Genomic DNA, 12,883 nt, shown 5'->3' on the forward strand with positions numbered 1-12,883 from the left:
GTTGGTGTGTGTGGGGCTTTAATGAGCGCTAGTTGTCCCAATCTTTAACCCCCCCCCCCCCCCCCCAAAAAAATCTGCTGAGCGGAATGTTTTTTTTTTCCTTGGGGAAACTCTTCTGACTTCTCTTGTTCCCCGGAGTTGCTCTTTAGCGGCTCACACATGAATTGTGTAAGATGCGGGTGTTGTGTGTTTTGTACACAATCCCCCCCCCCAAATCGTGTTCTTGGCTTGCTCTGGATACACGCACCGATCCGGCAAAACCCCTCCCCCGCCTTTACCGCGCTCCTATGGAGCGATGTTCAGCATCCCGGCTTTTCTGCTTTTGCAGGATTTGGTGGAACGATGAAAGAAAAGCCGGCGATTCTAATGGTGCAGATGTTGTGTTGAAGCGTTTTATAAACGTGCGTTTCGTGCGGCGGTGGGGGGGGGGGGCGATTCCGTAACTCTCCGGTAATGGGAAGTGTGTGATGAGAAGCCGCCATAAGGGCGTTATAAAGCTTCCACCAGACAGTTCACTAACTGCCATATTCTATCACGTCGATTACGGCCGCTTCTATCTTTAGGAGAGCATTTTAATTGAATCAGCGTAATGGGTTTGTGCAGAGCGGAGACGCAGCGTGGGGGGAGGTGCGATTTCTGCCCAGGTTATTGATCGGCTCCTCATTCAGCTATAAGCTTTTAACCAGTTGCTTTAATCAGCCGGGGCGAAAAGGCGATTTGGCTTAACGGCGCGAGTGAGAAACGCTTTACAGGATCTCCACGCTGGAAACGCATTGTTCTGGTTGGCTCTCTTCATTCATAGTCTTTATTTTTATTATTTATTTTTATTTCCTTTCTTTTTTTTATTCTTTTCTTTTTTTTCTTTTTAATTTCTTTTTTTTTTAATTCTTTTATTTCTTTCTTTTTTTTCTTTTTTTCTTTTTTTTATTCTTTTTACTAACTTTAAAATTTTTGTACATTTTAATGAACGTAGAGCTGGCTCTGTTCACCCTGCTGCAGTTTCTCATGTGACTTTCTGTGATGTGCGACAGTCTCGTGACAAGTCAATGCATTTCAATGGGTGCCGTAATTGCTTGCGACTCAAGTCACACCGACTACAAGGAATAGTTCCCGCACTACTCTTCTGCGTCTTCCTTGTCGACAATCAGCATGGACTACATTGTTATAATCGCAAAAGTCACTTCTCAAGTTTTTTTTTTGTCTTAAAACTCCTCCCTGAAGTTACAGCCAAATTAGCTGAGTTCAGTAATGTGTGTTGCACTGTATTATGATGCGCCGAAGTTGCAAAACTGTCGCATGAAAATGGCATTAACCACCGTACTTAAATGTCAGGATGTCCGCCATGATATCGCAGTCCCACTATAAAGCACTGATCACCGCCATTACTAGTATATATTAAAAAAGACAATTTAAATCCAGTAAATATCCCATAGTTTGTACTAGACGCTACAACTTTTGCACAAACGAATCAGTATACGCTTATTGGCATTTATTTATTTTTTTTTTAACCAGACAAGTAGCAGAATACATTTTGGCCTAAAATTTATGAATATTTTATTTTGGTTTATTGCGCAGAGAATAAACCCAGTGGTGATCAAATACCACTGAATGAAGGCACTTGGTGAGGGGAAATTTTTTTTAATTTTATTTGGGTACACTGTTGCATGACCGCCAATTGTCAGTGGCGCAGCTCCAAATCGCAAAAAATATGTCCTGGTCATGAAGGGGGGGGTAAATCTTTCGACTGTCAAGCGGTTGGTCACATTGGAAGCTGCAGCACTAGACCGGTGTAAACTGCACCTCATGCGGCTTCCGTTGCCAGTTGATGTTTTGCGGCTTTGGCCGCTCGTAACAATACAGTGTGACCCCCATTGTTCTAGTCGGCCTGACTAGGTGGACAATGCGATTTGAAGATTTTGAGCTGCAGGGGCGGGCGGAGTCTCAGTAGACAATGGACGGGGGGTTGAGTTTAGGGTTTAAAAAAAAAAAATCTGCTGAACACTTCACCTGTTCCCTCGTCCAGAGCATGAACAGCAAGCGGATCCCGGTAGATTTTAGGCAAGGCGTGTTGAATCTGGCGCCGTTCCTCGTGTGTATGGGGGATTGCAGAATCTCAGGAAATTGCCCCAAGCTCTGTTCTGCTGCAATGAAAGCTCCGCCTTCTCTTTCCACATTTTACCAGTAAGATTTTCTGTCCTTTTGGTCACTTCCTGGGGGCCATTAAAGAGGCGTGGTCTTACAAAGGGTATTCCGAAAGAACAATCGGGCTGTCATTGGGAATGCTTGTTTCCTGGCTGTCGGGATGCAAATTGGGATCTGCGAGGAAAGTCTAACCCGGGAGCTGAGGGAATGAACCTGAGGAAGAAGCGAGTGCGCCGACACACCCCAGAGGCACCCTCCAAAAATGTAATGGTCAAGGGTGATAATTCTTTCACCATAGAGATAAATGGAGGGTCCGATTACATCCGCCTGAAAAATGGACAGACGGACCCGATTGGACTGTGAAAGGGGCCTAAGGCTGCATTCACACTGATGTGCTGCGGTGGTTTACCCGCACTGCAGGTGTAGCGCAGCGTACCTGTGCTTTTCCTGCAGGTTACCCGCACTTTGTCATAGACTTCTATTATATGCTGCGTTCAGGAATTTTGGTGCGATTTTCAGAAAGCGCCCCAAACCCGCAGGTAAGAACCAAAGTCTATGGCTCAGTGCCGATTACCTGCAAGTGCTTTTGTGGAACAGTTTGAAATCGGCTACAAGTATTGCCAGCTGTTGCTGTCCCAGGCGGAGTGCAGTTGGTATCAGTCCACCTGTGAGCGGAATCAACGATATACTTGTGCGGCCCGGCTCCCTCCCGCGGCCCGGCTCCCTCCCGAACTCTGATGCTCTGGGATGGTGGGTCAGAAACCCGCGATCTGGGCTTTTGCCGAGTCTCCATCCCAGAGCCGGAGGTCGTGGTCCACATCCGTGCTCCACGGGCTTGTGAATCTGCAATTTGTCGCCTTACCATGTGCAACATTCTGCATTCCACTGTCACAGCCGGATTGTAAGTGACAACTCTGCTGGGAGTTGAGGAGCAGTGCAGCATTGTTGTCATACCTTCATGGGAGAATGCATTGGGTGGATTTCACTGGCAGGATCAACAGGTAATTGTTTGTCTTTGCTGGGGCCCAAGGGAAAATTCTGTGTTCAGTTACACTTTCAATTAAGACGTCTTTCACACGGACGATCCGTTCAGGTCCGCTTGTCAGTTTTTTTAGGCGGACCAGAACGAACGCTCCATAGACCTCTATGGTGCGTCAGATGTCAGCGGTGACATGTCCACTGACATCCGACACGTTCCGATCCGAAAAAGTGTGACGGAGGACAAATCTGCTTTTCCATCCGTCGTCTGATCGGGTGACGGACTCTGCGGTCCGTCGTCCTCCAATCTCCTGTAGGGGAGAGCGGCGCTCTGTGACAGGTCTGTCCCTGCGCAGTGTGTAGAGACCGACCTGTCCTCTTCCTGCTCAGCGGGGATCGGCGGAACGATCCCTGCTGAGCAAGCGGATGTTCACGGGGCGGATCTGTCCCGTGTGAAAGAGTCCGAAGTGCTGCAGCACATAATTTAAATTTTTTTTTGGTGGTCGTAGTTCTACTATAAAGAGAACCTGTCCTGAGGAGTATGAAGGAGGCCGGTATTGGATCGCTGACCCAGAACAAGCATTCTCCTGAGTCCCGGCATACGTTGTCTGATCTGCTGACGGCTCCCAGGTCAGAGGTCAAGCCAGCCGCTCAGCATATTGACCAAGGAGCTGACATTCGTATAAGGCCCCGCAATGGCAGCTTCAGATTTCTTTTAGTACAAGTTTCCATTACCAACGTGCTGAAGAAGTGAGGGGGGGTTGGTAGAGCTGCCGTGCGTTTCTTCTGATTGTCATGTGCGTTACATAGATGCAGACCTGACTGCTTCCCACATCTCCTGCCATCTGATCGGACTCCGGGGGGCCCCGGGGGGGGGGGGGGGGGGGGCTCGGCTTTGTAATTAAGGATCAGACTGTTGCGTGAGCAATTAGACATGTGGGAAGCAGGTTGTATTCCACCCCACCCCCTTCCTGTCTTTATCGGATTGTTTAATTCTTGTTCATGTGGTTGTCGTATTATCATAACACATTTCAAGCATGCGTCTGTTCTTTCAAGAGAAGTCGGCCCTCCAGCTGAATAGCCGAGGCCTGTCTGCATGCGTCTTCTCAAGGCTGCGATTTTTGTATTTTTCTTTTTTCTTGCTGTATAATCATTTCTGTGGTGTTTGTCCTTCCCGCCTACCCTTCAATCATCACATTTGTTGTTGGAAATGTGGGATTTGGTGTATAGCGGTGCACCATTCATGTGGTTGCCGTCTTGATTTTGGCTCCTCGCTCCTCTTCCGTGTTCTGATCTTACAAGCTGCAGGCTTCTCGCTGACGCACCACGCTTCTCGCTGGCGCACCGCACGTGGTGGGGGGGGGGGCGTCTCGTGAGCGCCCGCCCAGCACAGACTCAGAAGAGCCACAGATGAGCGCCCCCTGCAGCCACATTCCTGTGTCTGCTCTAAAGCCTGCTACACACGATGAGACGATCGCACAAATGATCGTTTTTTTTTCTGTCGTTTTTTTGCATGCTCCTCTCTATTAAAAATGAACGACTTACTAAAGTTGGGAAAATTCTCGTGCAACAGAATAAAAATTCAGAAGTGATGTTTCAAATGAAAACTGTACTGATTAACCAATTAGTGATTGCAAAGGCAGAAGGTGCAATCTATGCATTAAGATAAAAAGCCTTCTGTGTGTGACACCCCCCTCAGCCCCCCTAATGCTTACCTGAGGTCCATCTTGATCCAGCGATGTGCACGAGTGCCTCGGCTGTCTCTCCACCCGATTGGCTAAGACACAGCAGTGGGTGCCATTGGCCAGAAAACCCCACTCCGGGTGTCTGATCCACAAAATCTCCTCCCCCGTCAGGTGCCGGCTCAGTATGCACGTGGCATACAAAGAAAACGTGAATCCGGATGGCCGCACTCCGATATCTTGGTAAAAATCCATACAGCAAAGTCGATCGCTAATATATTTTACACACACTACTGGTGCTTAGTCATAGCGAGATCTTTGACCACACGACAATGGTTTATCTATACATTGCCAATACATACAAAGTGGGCTTGATTGAAAGATTGACAAATTAACAGACGGATACAAATCGCAACTTGACTAATAACGAGAGAGATCCACTGAAACAAAGTTCTTCATGGGTGTCGTAACAATTTCTTTTGTTAATACAATTTAGACAAAAAGAAGCCCAAATTATTAACTGCTTGCCGACCAGCGCTCAACGATGTACGTTGGCACCATGGCATGGCTGGGCAAATGGGCGTACCTGTACATCCCCTTTAAGTCACGGCTTAGTGGGCGCGCGCCCGCAGTGTACTCTGACCGTGCCCGCAGGTCCTGTGGACTCTGTCAGCCGGGGGCCTGCGATCGTGACACGGAGTGGCAGAATGGGGAGATGCCTTTTTGTAAACGATGCATTTCCCTGTTCTGTCTAGTGACATGACAGATCTACTGTTCCCCATCATCAGCAGTGATCCATATTTTAATGAGCCCATCCCCCCCCCCCCCCCCCCCCACAGCTGGAATGACTCCCTAGGACACACTTAACACCTTCATCACCCCCTAATGTTTAACGCTTCCCTGCCATTGTCATGTACACAGTAATCTGTGCATTTTTATAGCACTGATCGCTGTATGATTGTCAATGGTCCCAAAGTAGTGTCCACCATAATGTCGCAGTCACAATAAAAATCACCACCATTACTAATAAAAAAACAATTATAAAAATGCCATAAATCCCCTATTTTGTAGACGCTATAACTTTTGCGCAAACCAATCAATATACGCTTATTGCTGCTTTATTTATTTTTTACCAAAAATGTGTAGAATACATATCGGCCTAAACTGGGAGAGAAATTTTGTGGGGGGATATTTATTTTAGCAAAAAGTAAAAAAAATAATTACTTTTTTTTTTTTTTTTTTTCCCAAAATTGGCTTTTTTTTTTTTGTTTGTTTATAGCGCAGAAAATAAAAACCAGACAGGTGATCAAATACCACCAAAAGAAACCCCTATGGGAAAATAGGAAGTCAATTTTTTGTTTGGGTACAACTTTGCATGACCGAGCAAGTGTCAGTTAAAGCGACGCAGTGCCGAATCGCAAAAAGTGCTCTGGTCAGGAAGGGGGTAAAATCTTCCGGGGCTGAAGTGGTTAAATGTGTACATTTCATGACGTTTGGAATTGCCGATGAAAGAATATATACTTGGACATCTCAAAACATAAATGAGAAGTAATGAAGTAAAACCATCAAAAAAAACATCACATACATTGACATCTGTCCATTGATACTGGAGGGAAAAATGTTGTGGGCAGGAAAGAATCTCTGCCGGATATAATACTAACATCAAACATTAATGAATAATTGTGAATATCTTTGTAACATCTCATACATTAAGAAACCATTTTTTGAAAAACACTAAAATTCCTCCTGCAAGAAAAGGAACACATTAATCCATTATTGAATGAAAGGGATTGTAAATGCAGAAGGTGAAATCTATGCATGAAGATAGTCTTCTGTGTCTAACACCCCCCTCGGCCCCCCTAATACTTACCGGAGCCCCATCTTGATCCAGCGATGTGCACGATTGTCTTGGCTGTCCAGGACTCTCCTCCTGATTGGCTGCGACACAGCAGTGGGTGCCATTGGCTCCCACCGCTGTCAAAGTGCGCGCGCCAATAGAAGAGGCCGAGCTGCGGCTCCGTATCTGGGCACGCTCAGTTTAGCTGGTTGCTGTGGGAGCAGGAGGGGACGGGTCAGGACTGAGGATCGGGGCTGCTCTGTGCAAAACCTTTACAGGTCAGGTGCAGAAAAACTAGACTTTAATATCTTTAGGCTCCAGAAGGTTATTATTACAGCTTGCAGCTTCACAGCCGGGCACAATCCGCGCATGCGTGAGCTGCGCTGCTTAATGTCCGGACAATCTTCTGGGACTGGTGACATTTCCCAGAAGATTTCAGGGAGGGAGGAGAGGTGAACTTGCAGAGCGGAAAGTGGGAGCTGGGTACCTGGCAACCCCCCCCCCCCCAAAATGTGGCAAGTCAGGGGATCACCAGTACTTAAACTGGATGTTCCACTTTCGGGTGGAACTCCGCTTTAAATGCTAATTGCCCGGTCATGCACTGTATGCCAATTCCTTTTTTTATAAATATTTTTTCCCCACAAATAGAGCTTTCTTTTTTCTTTTGGTGGTATTTGATCACCTCCTGCTTTTTTTTTTTTTTTGTTTGTTTTTTGCTATTTTATAAATCTGACTAAAAATTTTAAACTTTGTCATAAAACCTATCCAATTAAGGGTCCTTTCACACGGGGCGGATCAGTTCTGATCCGCCCCGTGGATATCCGTTTGCTCAGCGGGGATCACTCCGCCGATCCCCGCTGAGCAGGGAGATGACAGCTCCGTCTCTGCACACTGCGCAGGGACGGACCTGTCACAGCGCCGCTCTCCCCTATGGGAGATCGGATGACGACGGACCGCAGTGCCCGTCGTCATCCGATCCGATCCGCAGACGGATGGAAAAATAGCTTTTTCCTCTGTTACACTTTTTCGGATCGGAGCAGGTCGGATGTCAGCGCTGACATCCGACGCTCCATAGACCTCTATGGAGCACCCGTTCAGGTCCGCCTGAAAAACTGACAGGCGGGCCTGAACGGGACGTCAGTGTGAAAGAGGCCAAAATCAGATTTCTTCGTAAATTTTGGTTATAATGTATTCTGCTACATCTTTGGTGTAAAAAAAAAACAAAATTCCCAATAAATATATATTGTATAGTTTGTAGGAAAATGTTGATACAGTGAAAAAACACAAATCGCATCAGATAGAAGATGCGATTCTAAGTGCCACTTAATTGAGCCACAGCGATCTAGCAATGGGGTACATAATCAAAAATGAGAAAATATGAAGTTTGATTAACAATTCAAGTAAAAAACGCTCAAAGAAAAATAAAGTGTTAAAATAAAGACAACGTCTATAAATTAAAAACGTCAAGATACAAATAGCCCCCCAAAATTACCCCTTTTTGAAGTGGACATGGCAAGTCTGTTTATTTTTTATTTTTTGTCAACTTTTTGGAAAAAATTTTTTTTCCTACATGGCATCGCCAGTAGAGCATGATATGACGGTGATGGGGCACACTGGTAACAGCCTATTAAAAAAGCCGTCCCGCGGCACCTCCATGTATAGGGGAAATGTACGGGGACGCCCTGCACATGCCGCCTGCAGTAATTGTACTGTGGGAGGTCAGCAAGTGGTTAAATGAAAATTGTACAATCCGGTATCATACGAGAAAAAAAAAAATGTACACGAACCTTTATGCTCTTTACATTAGGTGGCCGAGGTCAGTGGCTTCCAGTAGTCTTCTGATGGCTATCTTGCAAGCATTGCCCTTTCCAGAAAAGGGGATTAATGGCTACTATCGTCACTGACAGCAAGGAGCACATGAAAGGGCGATGCGTGTCAAACAAAAAAGAAATTCCCAGCTCAACTTGCCAGCCAGCCTGCAACCAACCGATTTCTTCTGTAATGGTTCACGGTAAAAACAGGGGTTTAGTTTGCACACATTTGCAAATACATGTGTAAGCTGCTGAGGCTGTGACAAGGCACCCCAGTATTATCTGCAGTCCTAACTCTGTGGTGGGTGGCCTAGGTTGCCCGGGGCCCCTGTGATGGGTGGCCTAGGTTGCCCGGGGCCCCTGTGGTGGGTGGCCTAGGTTGCCCGGGGCAGAATTGGATGCCCTTTACCCCTCTGGCTGGTTATGTTGGTCGCCCCCTTGTGATTGCGATGAGTGAAGCAATTCTGGGTGTTTTTATAGATTTCTTTTATTTTCTGTACTGGTGAAGTTGGGTGGTTTTTGGTGTATTGATCTTGGCGGTTCTCTTTTATAGGAAGGGGCAGGAGGAAGCCGACAAATGTTCTGCATTGTTGCTTTGTCATGCGATTTCTTTTTGATCTCCAGCATGGAGTCGGTGTCTGCGGCCAGCTAACGAGGTCACATGACGTTCACATCGCCCACCATCCCCCACCATGTACACGCTGGTGTTTTCATGTCTGTGTGCGCGTTCACCAAGAGATGGGCGGTACTTGACTGTTCCTTCAAGACCCCCAAACTCTCCATACGGAGGACCTGTCACTGCCCAACTCATCACCGGGTCCTGAACACATGTGAATGGCAATCGCTCCGCACATGAAATATCACTACAAACGTCAGCGAGAGCAGCAATTCCAGCACCGGAGCTCCTCCTTAATAGGAGTGTTTTTTTTTTTTTTTTAGAATCATATGTTGGTGGATGCTGCATCTGTCACGCTGGCTCTAAGGCTGAGAACCGAGCGATCAAAACAGTCGATCACTCAGTGCTCCGTGAGCAGTGTTTGATGCTCTCCCCCCCAATGGGAGGCATAGTGCCCCATGGTTGGCATCAATAGAAGAAATGGTGCCCCATGGTTGTGGACCCCCTTGCGATCCAATTCTGCTGCTGACTAAAAAAGGGTCCTGTGCAAGTTTGGTCCGAATGTGATGTCAATTCAGCCATAAAAACTGTGTGGCTGAATTGGCATCGCATGTAATCTCACACCACGCAGCTGTGTGAACCGGCCCTAAAAGTTGAGGGTTCATTTATTTATTTTTACTTGGTATTGAATTTATTTAGGATTTTTATTTGTGCTTTTATTTTACATTCATTATTTGTATAGTAAATCCTAACCCCGCCTCCTAATCCTAACCCCGCCTCCTAACCCCGCCTCCTAATCCTAACCCCCACCACCTAATCCTCTCCTAATCCTAACCCCCACCACCTAATCCTCTCCTAATCCTAACCCCCACCACCTAATCCTCTCCTAATCCTAACCCCCACCACCTAATCTTCTCCTAATCCTAACCCCCACCACCTAATCCTCTCCTAATCCTAACCCCCACCACCTAATCCTCTCCTAATCCTAACCCCCACCACCTAACCCTCTCCTAATCCTAACCCCCACCACCTAACCCTCTCCTAATCCTAACCCCCACCACCTAACCCTCTCCTAATCCTAACCCCCACCACCTAACCCTCTCCTAATCCTAACCCCCACCACCTAACCCTCTCCTAATCCTAACCCCCACCACCTAATCCTCTCCTAATCCTAACCCCCACCACCTAATCCTCTCCTAATCCTAACCCCCACCACCTAATCCTCTCCTAATCCTAACCCCCACCACCTAATCCTCTCCTAATCCTAACCCCCACCACCTAATCCTCTCCTAATCCTAACCCCCACCACCTAATCCTCTCCTAATCCTAACCCCCACCACCTAATCCTCTCCTAATCCTAACCCCCACCACCTAATCCTCTCCTAATCCTAACCCCCACCACCTAACCCTCTCCTAATCCTAACCCCCACCACCTAACCCTCTCCTAATCCTAACCCCCGCCACCTAATCCTCTCCTAATCCTAACCCCCACCACCTAATCCTCTCCTAATCCTAACCCCCACCACCTAACCCTCTCCTAATCCTAACCCCCACCACCCGATCCTAACCCCCGCCACCTAATCCTCTCCTAATCCTAACCCTCACCACCTAACCCTCACCACCTAACCCCCCGCCACCCGATCCTAACCCCCCGCCACCCGATCCTAACCCCCCGCCACCCGATCCTAACCCCCCGCCACCCGATCCTAACCCCCCGCCACCCGATCCTAACCCCCCGCCACCCGATCCTAACCCCCCGCCACCCGATCCTAACCCCCCGCCACCCGATCCTAACCCCCCACCACCCGATCCTAACCCCCCACCACCCGATCCTAACCCCCCACCACCCGATCCTAACCAAAACTGAACTTGAACCCCTTACCCAAACAAAAAAAAACATAATGAATAAAAGAAATTGGGCTAAAAAAGCTGAAATGCCCGGCAACAAATGTAAGTTTTCTCTATTGGCTAATAAAAAGACACCAAAGACGCTGCACTCAGGTGTGAATGCAGCCTCAAGGCTTTTAAAGAATCGCCGGGGCGGAGTACTTTTGTGGGGTTTTTTTTTTTTTGTTAACATTTTCACAAGTACAATAGCTTAAAACACATACTGTATCCAAAAACGATAAAAAGTGGTCAGACATTGGGTACCTAGTTTGATAGATTCCCGCTTCCGCTCAGATCACTTGGGCAACTCAAGTTAAAGTAAAGCCAACCATACAGGGTGCAAACTTCTTTCCTGAAAGAAATTTGCATGATTTTCCCCTTCAGCACAGACAAGTGAATCCCCCCCCCCCCCCCGCGCGGCCGAGACATGTTCCCACAAACAATGGTGAAGATGGTGATTGCCAGCAGCTGCAAGCAATAATCGCACAGAAAATCTGACCGGCTCGTGTCCAATTGATCAGTTTAGTACCCCAGGGCCGTCTTTAAGGCAGGGCAGAAGTGGCAGCTGCCCTGGGCCCGGTCATTGTTGTGGCGCCCAAAGCAGCTGCCTCATACTTGCCAACTATCCTGGTTTAAATTCCCTTGAAGTTTTAGTCCTGTGCTGTGTCCCGTTATCTCAGTGTGAAGTGTTGCTACTAATGCTGCCCAGCTCTGCCCTATTGTTGTGTACAGATGACTCACCTGCAAACTCTGTGTTTACATGTAAATAACCGACATTCATATGTAAATATTGGCAGCATTACTAAGTAGATGCGGCTGGCAGCATTGATATGTAAATAAAGGCGGCATTCATATGTATATCATGCCCCCTGCCGTGAGGGGATGATGTGCTGCGACCTCCAGCAACCAATCAGTGAGCAGTATTGCGTAACAGTAATCTCTAGCAACCAATTAACAAGCAGAAATCATTTGCTGTAACCTCTAGCAACTAATCAGTGAGCCGTAATGTGTGCTGTAACCTCTAGCAACCAGTCATTAAGCAGTAATGATGCACTGTAACCTCTGGCAACCAATCGCAATCGCTGCCTGATCTGATACAGTAAACTGATTTTAAATCCAACTGCTACTTATTGTATGTCTCAGAGCAGGTGGAGAGTGAAACTGCATGGGGGGCTCCTGGCGTGCCTGTCCCCATACACGCTTCAAATCTCCGCTAATCCCCACCGAACCGGCCGAGAGTTATACCTATATCCTCAGCTTATGTTACCAAAATTGGGTAAATTATTGCGTTTTTGTGCCCCCCCCCCCCCCCCCCCCCCAAGGGTGTGGTGTTTTTCAGTAAGAAAAAAAAAATTGCTAGACCTCTGATAATACCGTGTAACACAACTACCCCCATTTTATTCTGTAGGGCTTTTAGAAATGTTTTGGGGGCTTCGTCTAATCTTCAGGCCTAAATTTTTTATTTTATTTTTTAAACGTGTGCAAAATATAGTAAAAATCCTCAATTCAAAGCAGATTTGTGAAGAGCGGGATTGGAAACACTTTGGCACCTCCCACACGCGGGCAATGTATGTATAAAACAATGGTGCGGCGCTCCAAATGTCAACAAATAAAGTATCTGAATGTGGAGCTGAGACCTTCAAAGTAGAAATTCAGATATTTTCCTTATACTTCGGCCTTCATAGATCCACGTTTGGATACAATTTGTTTTATTCACATTTGGATCACCGCACTATTTTATGTTCTTTTTGTCTAGTGGAGTGACGGCTTAACATTTTCTATGTGCAAATTTTCTATTTTTCAAATGAATTTATTCTCTGAATATGCCGGAGCGTCTTCCTGTGAGTACACATTGGTGTGGCGTTGAGCGTAACGGCGTTCTACCGGCCAGGTTATTTATTGTGGCTGTTGGAATACATTTACACACGTA

The 12,883-nt window shown here is 46.9% G+C and overlaps 1 protein-coding gene across 1 annotated transcript in view; it reads left to right on the forward strand.

The window, feature by feature from the left end:
• ANKRD11 (ankyrin repeat domain containing 11) overlaps nucleotides 1-12,883 on the forward strand; it is a gene marked incomplete in the record, with an annotated part of 181,987 nt that overhangs the window by 121,786 nt on the left and 47,318 nt on the right.

Source organism: Lithobates pipiens, unplaced genomic scaffold (genome assembly GCF_037356315.1).
Source record: "Lithobates pipiens isolate NorthernLeopardFrog02 unplaced genomic scaffold, aLitPip1_a1.2 Scaffold_10, whole genome shotgun sequence".
In the NCBI taxonomy this organism is placed as follows: Eukaryota; Metazoa; Chordata; class Amphibia; order Anura; family Ranidae; genus Lithobates; species Lithobates pipiens.